We start from the raw sequence: 12,490 nt of genomic DNA, 5'->3' as shown, positions 1-12,490 counted from the left end.
CTGAACGACATCCCCAGGACTTTGTACTTTTTGAGACAGGCCCTCGCTAAGTTGTTGAGGCTGGCCTCCAACTTGTGATCCTCTTGCCTCAGCCTCCCAAGTTGCTGGGGTTACAGGTGTGTACCATGGCACCCAGCTATTTATTTTTAATCAAAATAAATGCATATGGTTTAAGAGAAACAACATGTATCCCATTTGTTTACAATAAAATAAATAAATAAAAATAAATGCATATGGTTTAAAAAAAAAAACTGATACTGGGCACGGTAGCAAACACCTGTCATCCAAGCAGCTCAGGAGGCTGAGGCAGGAGGATCCTAAGTTCGAGGTTAGCCTCAGCCATTTAGCAAGGCTCTAAGCAAGTTAGCAAGACCCTGTCCAAAATTCAAAAATAAAAAGGGCCGGGGGTGCAAGTCAGTGGTAAAGTACCCTTGTGTTCAGTTTCCACTACCAAGCAACCAAACGGAGTACTATTAAAGGGTTTTCATAAAAGACAACTGTCCCACTGCTTCCTGTGCCCAGGATTGCTGCTCAGAGCCGCCACTCTTACAGCTGTTATTTGGTTGCTATTTGTTTCCCTGGTAGTTAATTCTATGGCAGTAAATAATGTTTGATCTGCTATTTCAGGTTGCATGAAATTTAAGACAATCGACTTCCTGCTCTGTGTGAGGGCTTAATCCACTTAGACCCTGCCCTCCTCCTCTCCCTCCAACAGGGTTTTGTAAATCCCTGTTTTTAGCTCTGTGAGTTAGGTCTTATGGTTTTATTTCTTTTTGATCAACTGGACATAATAAATGAGTCCTAACTTTGTTGAGGTTCAGAAACAATACCCTGAGCCTGGTACAGTGGCATATGCCTATCATCCCGGAGACTAGGGAGGCTGAGGCAGGAGGATCACAAGTGCAGGGCAGCCTCAGCCACTTAGCGAGGCCCTGAGCAACTCAGTGAGACCTGTCTCTAAATATAATATAAAAAGTGCTGGGAGTTGATCAACAAATATATGAAAAAGTGCTCATCATCCCTAGTAATCAGAGAAATGCAATTAAAACCACCCTAAGATTTCATCTCACCCCAATTAGAATGGTGATTATCAAGAACACAAGCAACAATAGGTGTTGGCGAGGATGTGGGGAAAAAGCCACATCCATACATTGCTGGTGGAGTTGCAAATTGGTGCAGCCACTCTGGAAAGCAGTGTTGAGATTCCTCAGAAAGCTTGGAATGGACCCACCATTTGACCCAGCTATCCCACTCCTTGGCCTGTACCCAAAGGACTTAAAATCAGCATATGACAGTGATGCAGCCACATCAATGTTCATAGCAGCTCAACTCATGATAGCTAGATTGTGGAACCAACCTAGATGCCCTTCAATTGATGAATGGATAAAGAAACTGGTATATATACACAATGGAATATTACTCAGCCATAAAGAAGAATAAAATTACGGCATTTGCTGGTAAATGGATGAAGTTGGAAAATATCATGCTAAGTGAAATAGGATAAGCCTAAAAACCAAGGGCCAAATGTTCTCTCTGATAAGTGGATGATGATATAAAAAAAAGGAAGAGAAGAATGAAGGAACTTTGGATGGTATAGAGGAAAATGGGATGGGAGGGGTGGGGACGGAAAGATAGTAGACTGAGACATCATTATTACCCTATGTATATGTATGATTATGTGAATGGTGTGAATCTACGTTGTGGGCAACCATAGAAATGAAAAGTTGTTACCCATTTGTGTACAATGAATCAAAATGTGTCTAAAAATAAAAAAGATTTTAATCAAAAAAATAAATAAAAAGGGCTGCTGGTGTGGCTCAGTGGTGAAGCAGCCCTGGGGTCAATCCCTGGGACCAAAATAAAAATTTGAAGCTTTACGGTCAGAGGAAGACCAGTGGTCTGGAGCCCCCACCCCGCTGAGGCCTCCTTCTTCCTGCTTCTTGGCCTCAGACCACCCCAGGCCATGCCCCAGGGCGTCCTGGGAAGCTCTGGCCCAACAGGAACTCCAGCGGCCAGAGCTGCTCAGGGGAGGAGGGTTTGGGCCTAGCTGCCCCCTTTGCTGTTCTCCACACTTCTGGTCCTGTGGGGCCCCAGGAGCTGCGGACTCTTTTTTAAAATACAATCTATATGTATGGTTGTTGATGGGCCTTCATTTTATTGATATGCAGCGCTAACCATGCATTGAACCCAGCGCCTCCCACATGCTAGGCAGGCGCCCCACTCCTGAGCCCCAGCCCCAGCCCCTGACTTTGGAGAAGGAGCTCTGAGCGGCCCTCGGGGCACATCCTGGCCGCACAGCCTCTTCCGCCTTCCCAGGATTCACTGTGGAGACCAGGCAAGGAGAAGTCAGGGACTCAACCAGGCCCATCTGTCCTCTGCCCTTGACCCCAAAGGCTGCAGCTCCATCCAGCCCACACCCCAGAGCAGGCACCAGGTCCAAGCCCAGGCCGAGACCCCAGAAGATTGGGGTTCCTCAGCACAAGACCAGCCCATCAAAGGGGAACCAGGATCACAGCACTAACCACCAGGAGGAAGAGGACAGGAGGCGTTGGTCACTTCTCCAAAGAGATCCTTTTTTATTTCTTTGGTACCAGGGATTGAACCCAGGGGCACGTGACCACTGAGCCACATCCCCAGCCCTTTTTGTTTTTTATTTAGAGACAGGGTCTCGCTGAGTTGCTCAGGGCCTCGCTAAGGGCTGAGGCTGGCCTCCACCTTGCAATCCTCCTGCCTCAGCCTCCCAAGCTGCTGGGATCACAGGCGTGCGCCACTGCACATAGCATCTTAGCACCTTTTGTGAAAATCAGTTTGCTGTAGATGCACAAGTTCACTGTGAAGCTCTCAATTCCACTCTGTTGGCCTCTGTCCCTTTTGATGCTGACACAATGCTGTCTGGTTTACCAAGCTTTGTAGTATCTTTTTAAGTCAGGCAACTGATGCCTCTTGTTTTGCTCTTTCTTGGTCAAGACAGCTTTGGCTATTCAAGGTTTTGTTTTGTTTTCTTGCTTTCTTGTCTATTGGGTTACGGTTCCATACAAGTTTTAGAATCATCTTTTTCTAATTCAGGGACGAATGTCCTTGATATTTTGATAACAATTGCATCGAATCTGCACATCACTTTGGATATGGATACTTCAACGACATTGATTCTTCTAATCCATGAAAATGGTATGTCTGAACCAAGCACGGTGGTGCATAACTGTAATCCTAGCAGCTCAGGAGGCCGAGGCAGGAGGATGGCAACGTGGAGGCCAGCCTCAACCACTTAGCAAGGCCCCAAGCAACTCAGCAAGACTTTGTCTCTAAATAAAATAGAAAAAGGGCTGAGGATGTGGCTCAGTGGTTAAGCACCCCTGCGATCAATCCCAGTACAAAGAAAAGAATGAATGAATAAAAATGGATACCTGTCTGATTTGTGTGTGTGTGTGTGTGTGTGTGTGTTCAATTTCTTTCATCAATGTTTTGTGGTCTTTGTTTGTTTTCGTGCTACTAAGGATGGAACCCAGGGCCTCAACATGGGAAGTAAGTACCCTGCCGCTGAACCTCATCAGCAGCCATTCTTATTTTTATTTTCAGATGGAATCTCACCAAGTTTCCCAGGCTGGCCTTGAACATGTGACCTTCCTGCCTCGGCCTCCTGCGTTGCTGGATTAGGGCGTGCACCACCATGCCAGCTCTTAGACTTTAACGTGGAGGTCTGTCAGCGCTTTGGTTCAATGTATTCCCAGGTGGCTTTTGTTTTCTTTTGTTTTATTGGTAACTGTTGTAAATAGAGTTGTGTTCTTGATTTCCGTTCAGATAATTGACTATTGGCATATGCAGTGCTACTGACTTTTACATATTGATTTTATTTCCTGGAACTGTGCTGAATTAATGTATCAGTGCTATAGTTTTCTGGTGGAATCTTTGGGTTTTGTGTGTATGTGTGTATATATATACATTATCATTTCATATGCAAACAGTGACAATTTCATTTCCCTTTTTCCAGTCTGCTTGCCTTTTCTTTCATTCTTTTTTTCCCCTGGTACCAGGGATGAACCCAGGGGAGCTTAACCACTGAGCCAGCCCTGTTTATATTTAATTTAGAGACAGGGTCTCACTGAGCTGCTGAGAGCCTCACTAAGTGGCTGAGGCTGGCCTCCACCTTGCAATCCTCCTGCCTCAGCCTCCTGAGCCGCTGGGATGACAGGCTTGTGCCACCGCACCTGGTGTGATGCCCGTTGTTTCTTTTTCTTGCCTGATTGCTCTGGCTAGGATTTGCACTACAGGATTGGATAAAAGTGGTGAAAGTGGGCTTCCGTGTCTTGTTCCGGAGCTTAAAAAAAGATTCAGCTTTCCTTCACTCAGTGTTAAGATGTCTGTTGGCTTTTTATGTATGACCTTCATTATGTTGAGGGCCTCTCCTTCTGAACTTGAAGTCTCCTGCCTCAGCCTCTCATGTCCTCGGGATCAGCAGCACTGCCAGCAGTACCTGGCAGGTGGTGACCTTTCAAAGTTAATATTCCCCTAATTATCTTAATGACAGAATATGGTTCTGTATTTCTAATTTACTTCCTAGTAATCATCTCTTTCCAGTCCCTAGATTTGGTGTTAACTATATTCACTTCTTCAATTTCAACAAAAACACTGAAGATAAACGTTAATCTCATAGAGTTTTCGTAATTATTCCGCTAAAATCCTCTTCATGACAACTGGCCCTCTGTAGTCATGGAGTCTACATTCAACCTGTCTCGTATTAAAAAATCATTTCCTTATTTGGTTTTGCAGGGCGGGGATTGTTCCTGGGGCCTTGTGCTTGCTAGGCATGTACTTTCTCACTGAATCCTATCCCCGGTCCCCAGAAAATATCTTTTTTTCTTTTTTTTTTTGGGTGCTGGGGATGGAACCCAGGGCCTTGTGCTTACAAGGCAAGCACTCTACCGACTGAGCTATCTCCCCAGCCCCGAAAATATCTTTTTTAAAAATTCCACGTGGGGACTGGGCATGGTGGCCACGCCTGTCATCCCAGGAGCTCAGGAGGCTGAGGCAGGAGGATCAAGAGTTGGAGGCCAGGCTCAACAACTTAGAGAGGCTCTGAGCAACTCAGTGAGACCCAGTCTCTAAGTAAAAAAATAAAAGCAATGTCGAATTTGATGAAATGCCTTTCCTGCATCTATGGAGATGATCGTTGGGTTGCACTTTCTTTTAAGCTAATGCAGGTTCTCAATTTATCACTTTGTCAGTGATGGACACCTCCCTAGGATGGATCCCACTTGATCGTGATGAGTAATCTTTTCAACATTCTATTGGATTGGATTTGCCAGTGTTTTCTAGAAGATTTCTGCATCTCTGATGACCAAGGATAATGACTTTCTTTTCTGCTGTGTCTTTTTCTGCTTTTGGCATCAGGGTAATGCTGGCCTTGTAGAATGAGTTGGAGAGAATTCCCTCCTGTTCAATTTGTGGGAATAATTTTGTGAAACAATGGGTATTAGGTGTCTAAAGATGTTCTTCTTACTGGTAGCTTCCAGAATCAATACACAAGATACACAGGAACCAGGTGAGGTGAGGCACATCTGTCAGCCTAGTGGCTCGGGAGGCTGAGGCAGGAGGATCAAAAGTTGGAGGCCAGCCTCAGCCACTCAGCGAGGCCCTGAGCAACTCAGTGAGACCCTGTCTCTAAATAAAATACAAAAAGGGCTGGGGATGTGGCTCAGTGGTTAAGCACCCCTAGGTTCAATCCCTGGTACCCACCCCGAAATATGTGCCCAGAACAAAATGACTTGGCTCATGAGAAGACTGGCAGACTCTACACAGTCAGGAAAGTGGGAAGTCAGAGGGTGGAGAAGGTTCTCAGACCTGGATAAGGAAACCCTTTCTTCCCACTAACACCATTCTCTTAGCCTTTTTTTTGAGGGGGAGGGACTGAGACTTGAACAAATACATATATTTGTATATATTCATATACATTTCTGTATATACACGCAGAAGGAGCCTAACTCCCTTACGCTGCAAAACTGAACTATTAATAGATGAAAAACAACCAGACTTGTTTCTAATGCACAAGTATTTTGAATACCTTGATTAATCCCGGTTCAGAGCTATGAAATCATACAAAAAGGACCACTGTCCTACAAGTATAATCTCGTTTGAGAACAGCACTAAGATTATACACGTGGGACCTTTTCTGTGAATGTCAGTCAAAGACTGGTGTTCTCTTAGGATCCTGCTGTAGCTGTGAACCTCAGTCCTAGAGCAGACACTTACTATATAAAGGAATCAATGATCCAGGAAGTCATGCATATTTTATACTCTGTCTCAACTTTTTATTTTGTCCTCTTGGCAAGTGTCCTGAACTCCAACATAACACAGGAAGCCCGTTGCACAGTGGGGCACAGTGACACACCCCTGTCATCCCACCGGCTCGGGAGGCTGAGGCAGGAGGATCGCAAGGTGGAGGCCAGCCTCACCTACTTAGCGAGGTCCTCAACAACTCAGCGAGACCCTGTCTCTAAATGAAATATAAAAAGGGCTGGGGAGGTGGCTCAGGGGTTAAGCACCCCTGGGGTCAATTCCCAGTACCCGCCCCCGCAAAAAAGAAAGATCATTACACAAATATGTTCACCACTGTGAGACACTGGAGATAATTTAACAGTAATTCAGCATGGTGGAGGTTAAGGAAAGAGTGATTCATTCATTCAAAGGAAAATTGCACTCATTAAAATAATGACGATTACGTGTCGATGTACAATAAGCTTTGAAGTCGTGCTACATTAGAAAAATCCTAATGAGGCATACAGATTGGGAATCCGGCCATGTCAAAAAACACGTACGTGAAAAGAGCGAAAACTTCTGATTATCTGCGGTGTGCTGGGCCTTCTGTTGAGTCATATGGAGACACCAGCAACTAAAATATCATTTTTTTTAATTAAAAAAAATTTTTTTTGGTGTGGGATATTGAACCCAAGGGTGCTTAACCACTGGGCCACATCCCCAGTCCTTTTTATATTTTATTTAGAGACAGGGTCTCACTGAGTTGCTCAGGGCCTCGCTGAGTGGCTGAGGCTGGCCTCCACCTTGCCATCCTCCTGCCTCAGCCTCCCAAACCCCTGGGATGTCAGGCATGCGCCACTGTAACCGGCCCTGGAGGACATTGTTTGAAAACGATTTCAGACAAGTATTTTTAAGTCTTTAACCACCTGAGGGGGTGTGTCAAACAGCAGGCTAAAAAAAAAAAAAAAAAAAAAAAAAAAAAATTAAACAGAAGCTTCAAGGGGCAAGTTCGGGAATGATTGTCCGTCAGGACAGTAAAAGCCCTGACATAGTCTCGGGAATCCAGGAGGCCGTGTGCATCATGGGTCATGGGCGTGCGCATGCTCTGAAAAGAATCCTGAGGCCCTAGGTGGACCTCTGCTGAGCTGGACGAAGTCCAGAGCAGGAAGTAAGGCCAAGATGGCGCTGCGCACTGTCCTCCTGCAAATGGAAACATGTTCCAACACACATTGGGCCCCGGGGCCAAGAGTGAGGGATTTATGAGCGCCAGGTGTTTGAAACTGTAGCCCAACTTACAGCGCATTGGCATGCTGGGTGCTTTGAACCTAAGACAATTAGAAGGGCCTCAGAGGCAGAATCTCTCTTTGACCTGTGCTGCTTCCTCCCGCTCCCTGCCGTTCTCCAAGGCAGACCCTAAAAACTAGCATTCCACTTGTGGTCGTGGATCCTAGAAACTAGAACCGGCCTTCCCCAGGTCAGCCGTAGAACCTGTTATGGGACCCGTTCTGTGGCCTTGTGTGTGTAAGGGCTGGCCAGAAGGAGAGGCTGACTGCCTTGCTGACAGTGGGTCCTAAGACCCTCCTTCCAGAAGGAGTCCTGTGCCAGAGCCAGGAGGAAGAAGGCCAGCCAGAGAGCCCAAGGAAATTCTGATAGCGCTGGCTGGATTTCTGCCCTGTCTATGACTGTTGGATCATATTATTTTATCCAATCATATTTGCACATGGCTGTCCATTCTTCATCAGATTTAAGCATAAAAATAGAGCGTTTCACAGGACAGAGTGGCGCACGCCTGTCATCCCAGTGACTTGGGAGGCTGAGGCAGGAGGATCGCAAGTGGGAGGCCAGCCTCAGCCACTTAGTGAGGCGCTGAGCAACTGAGCGAGACCTTGTCTCTAAATAAAATAGAAAAAGGGCTGGGGATGTGGCTCAGTGGTTAAGCACCCTGGGTTCAATCCCTGGGACCAAAAAATAATAATAATAAAAGTCGGTTGGGAGACGACCGTAATAATGATCCTACATCAACCATAACCTCCAAAGAAACTTGGGAGAGAAAATGGTGCTATTCTTTCACGGTGGCGGCATTATTCACAGTAGGTCGCTCTGAACCCTCTGTGTGGCTCTTTGTGTTCTCTTTGTTATTTTTTCCCCCCGAAATGGATCAGACTCCTGGACTCCCAGAGCGTTCACTAATGTACATGGGGACATGTGTGAATGCAGGTCGGGCTGTTCACCTCCGATCAAGTTCTCTTCCTTCCAGGGACATGGTGGGCTCCCGCCTCCCTGTCTCCCCCAGGTGTGGCAGGGCTTCTGGAATGAACCTGAGTGGAGATGACTCGTGTCATGATGGGGTGGGGCTCTCCAAGAGCCAGGTGATGAGTTTTCCTACTCACGTCCCCATGACACAGCAGTATGTGGAGGGAGAGATGCTGGAGGCTACTTCAGCCCAGCTTCCTGAGTCAGGGCATCGAGCAGTCAAGCATCACCTGCAAAACACAAAGTCGCTGTAGGCATGTGTCACACACCTGTGATCCTAGTGGCTCCGGAGGCTGAGGCAGGAGGATTGCAAGGTGGAGGCCAGCCTCATCAATTCAGCGAGGCCCTAAGCAACTCAGCGAGACCCTGTCTCTAAATCAAATATAAAAAGGGCTGGGGAGGTAGCTCAGTGGTTAAGCGCCCCTGTGTTCAAGCCCTCCTATCAAAAAATATTAATAATAATAATAATAATAGTAATAATAAAGGAGTTATGCATATAGTGGAATTTCTGCAAGGAAAAACTTGTACATTTATTTTTGAAAATGTAGTATTAATTGTTTTAAAAATCTCCTTGTCATGTAATACAAGTATGAAATGTTCTCAGTAGGTTTCTCAATGATAGTAAATTAAAAAAAAATAATTGAAGCATACATAGACAAAAGTATTTATAATTTATATATTTATTTTGGTACCGGCAATTGAACTTAGGGGCGCTTAACCACTGAGCCACATCCCCAGTCCTATTTTGTTTTTTATTTGGGGACAGGGTCTCACTGAGTTGCTTAGGGCCTCACTAAGTTGCAGAGACTGGCCTCCACCTTGCAATCCTCCTGCCTCAGCCTCCTGAGCCGCTGAGATTTCAGGCTTGGGCCATCATGCCCAGCCGACAAAAGCCTTTCCATCCTAAATGTACAACTTGATAAAATTCCAACCACATGTTTCTGTGAATATATGCATGCATTTCTGGCCATTATTCAAGCAGGGTTTTTGTGTGTGGAAATCGACAAATTTATTTTTACATTTCTAGTGGAGGCCAGCAATAGCCAAGGAGACCAGGGAAGGAAAGGAAAGTCAGAGGATTGCACCAGCAGATAGCAGGACTCTTGGGTCAGTACGTCATGAACACAGGGTGCAATTGGCAGAAGGACAGGTAAACAGATTAATGGACCGCGACAGAATCTAGAAATAGATGCATAAATAAATAGCCGTCTGATTTATGACCAAGGTGACACCAGAAGGCGGTTGGACAAGGTGGCCCGTCATTAGATGATACAGGGCCACGACTGCTTCTCTGGCCGTGCTCGCTGGCCTGTGACGTCCTCTGCAGGACCTGCAGGTCACATGGGGCACGTGTCAATCATTCACAGAATCAATGGAGTTCTTCAAAGCTCTGAGTCAGAGGAAGGGAGATTTGGCTCAGGCATGAGGTCCCCCTACACTTCAGCTCCTCCTGAGGCCTCCCCGCTTCTCTGTCCATTCCTTCCAGCAAGATTTGCTTTGGTTGGGACATCGTATGTCTCCCCAAAACGCCTGTATTGAAGGCTTGCTGCTCAGCCTGGTGTTCATTAAGAGGTGGCGGGACCTTTAAGAGGAGGGGCTTAGTGGAAGACGACTGGGAAGGTGACTGGGGGACACCTACTTAGGGAGCCGGCCTGGCCCCTCCCCACTCTCTGGCTTCCTTGTCTCATCACGCGATGACTCTTGCATGGGATTCAGCCATGATGTGAGGTAGCCAAGGGAGCCCTCACCAGAGGCTGACTTGAGGGGGCCACACAATCAGACTTTCAGCCTCCCACATTGTGAGTTAAACAAACCTTTTTTTCTTTTGAACATCACCCAGCTTCAGGAGGTTTGCTATAGCAATGGAAAATGGAGTAATACAACAGTTGTACTCTCCAGCTTCCATGTTGGCCCCAGTGATCCTTACCACCTGCTGTTCATGTCCAGCTCTAGTCTCCTCTCACCAGGAGTCCAAGATGACCTGTGTGATGATGAGAATTTTGTAGCCACAACAGACTATGACTTTTTTTTTTTCTTTTTGGTACTGGGAATTGAATCCAGGGGCACTTAACCACTGAGCCATATCCCCAACCCTTTTTTAAAATATTTTATTTAGAGACAGGGTCTTGCTGAGTTTCATAGGGCCTTTCAGTTGCTGAGGCTGGCCTCCAACTTGTGATTCTCCTGTCTCAGCCTCCCGAGCTGCTAGGATGACAGGCATGTGCCACTGCACCCAGCTCAGTACATGACTTCTAGGGCTTGGATGTGTCAGACATTGCCAATTCTTGTCGTCCTTTAGATTGTTTCCTCAAGGGTGAAGTCAGCATCCATCTCATGGAGACCTTCAAGCAGCTGATGGAAAGAATTCAATTTGTCAATCCCAGTTTGCCAACTCTGTGCGCAAGCCAGGTTGGAAGCGGATTCCCTAGCCCCTGGCAAGTTTCCAGATGGTTCCAGGCCCCATTCCTTGAGCTTCCAAGACAAGCTGAGTCTCCAGACCATGGAGTGCACGTAAGTCAGTCACTGATGCTCTGCATGTCTGAACTCCGACATACAGACATGGCGAGATAATGAATGACCATTGTTTTATGACACTAAATTTTGAGGTGTTTTCATTTTGCAAGAACAAAGAACTGATGCAATGGTTCAAGCCCAGGGCCTTTCTAGACTAAGGCTTGGACTCTGGGAAAGTGCCACCCTTTAGCCTCCCCAACTGGGGTCTGCAGGCCGCTCCCCCACAACCACCCCGTCCCCTGCCCCTCTCTCTCCTTTCCTGCTCCAGGGAATCAAGAGGGTAGAATGAACTCACGTGCAGTCTAGTCGTGGGTTCCGCTGGGAAATAAAATGCCCATCTCCCTTGCTGTGCCCCATCCCCCAAGCATTAAGAGTGGGTCTCTTAGAATTCCTCTTACTTGCCGGGCATGGTGGTACATGCCTGTCATCCCAGCAGCTCAGGAGGCTGAGGCAGGAGGATCGCAAGTTGGAGGCCAGCCTCAGCCACTTAGCAGGTCCCTGAGCAACTCAGCAAGACCCTGTCTGTAAATAAAAGATAAAATGGGCTGGGATGTGGCTCCGTGGTTAAGCGCCCCTGGGTTCAATCCCTGGTACAAAAATAAAAATGAGTCTCGTCCAAGCTCAACATGCTGTCACTTTATTGAGGAGTTCAAACCTGGGGTAGCAGGAGGAAAGGGAGAAGGAAGTGAAGAAGGAGACCAAACACAAAGGGTTGTGTCAACAAACCGGTCACAGATTCTCAGCAAACACAGCTGGTCGTTAGATCAAATACTGGATCGGCTTCCAGATCACACACCAATTACATTTGAATTTCAGACAAATGCAAAGAATATTTTAGCAGGAGCTTTTCTTTGTAGCTCTGACACCCCTTGTCCCACAAGGCCAGACAGAACCGTCTGCTGGGAAGAAAAAGAACAGAGACCAGCCCCCAGCTCCCTCTTCAAATCCTGAGTCTCACATGCTTTCCAGCATGACAAATACCTGAGAAAACCAACTTATGAAGGAAAAAGGTTTATTTGGTTCCTAGTTTTGGACGTTCCAATCCACCATACGTTGACCTAGTTGCTGCTGACATCATGGCAGGAGTCCACCAGGGTGGAACAGGAAACACCTCATGACCAGGGAGGAAATGAGAGGAAGAGACCGGGGTCCCACAACACCCAATAACCTAAAGACCGCCTGCTAGGCCCCGCCTCTTAAAGGCTCCACCACCTGCCAAGAGCATCACTCTGAGGACCAAATGGTTAACACATGGGGCATCAAAGATTCAACCTGCAGTAGGAATGTTAATCCTCCACATCTCTAGGCTCTGTTACCTGGCTCCTGTGTGAGTCCATGCGGGTAGGCCCTGGGCCATGACCCTGCCACAGCTCCTGCTAGGAACAGTTCCAGTTCAGCTGGGCATGGTGGCTCCTGCCTGGAATCCCAGCGGCTCAGGAGGCTGAGGCAGGAGGATTGCAAGTTGGAGGCC

At 46.9% G+C, this 12,490-nt stretch overlaps 1 long non-coding RNA gene across 1 annotated transcript; it reads left to right on the top strand.

The window, feature by feature from the left end:
• The first annotated feature begins 10,172 nt into the window (after positions 1–10,172).
• On the top strand, positions 10,173–12,223 carry LOC306650291. Its single transcript, XR_013760852.1, has 3 exons — positions 10,173–10,304; positions 10,805–11,016; positions 11,288–12,223. It is a non-coding gene; the product is annotated as an uncharacterized lncRNA (long non-coding RNA).
• The last annotated feature ends 267 nt before the right edge of the window (positions 12,224–12,490 follow it).

Source organism: Sciurus vulgaris, assembly GCF_902686455.1.
Source record: "Sciurus vulgaris genome assembly, chromosome: 19".
Classification (NCBI taxonomy): Eukaryota; Metazoa; Chordata; class Mammalia; order Rodentia; family Sciuridae; genus Sciurus; species Sciurus vulgaris.
Note: the sequence above shows the minus strand (reverse complement) of the source record. Positions and strands in the feature narration are given on the sequence as shown.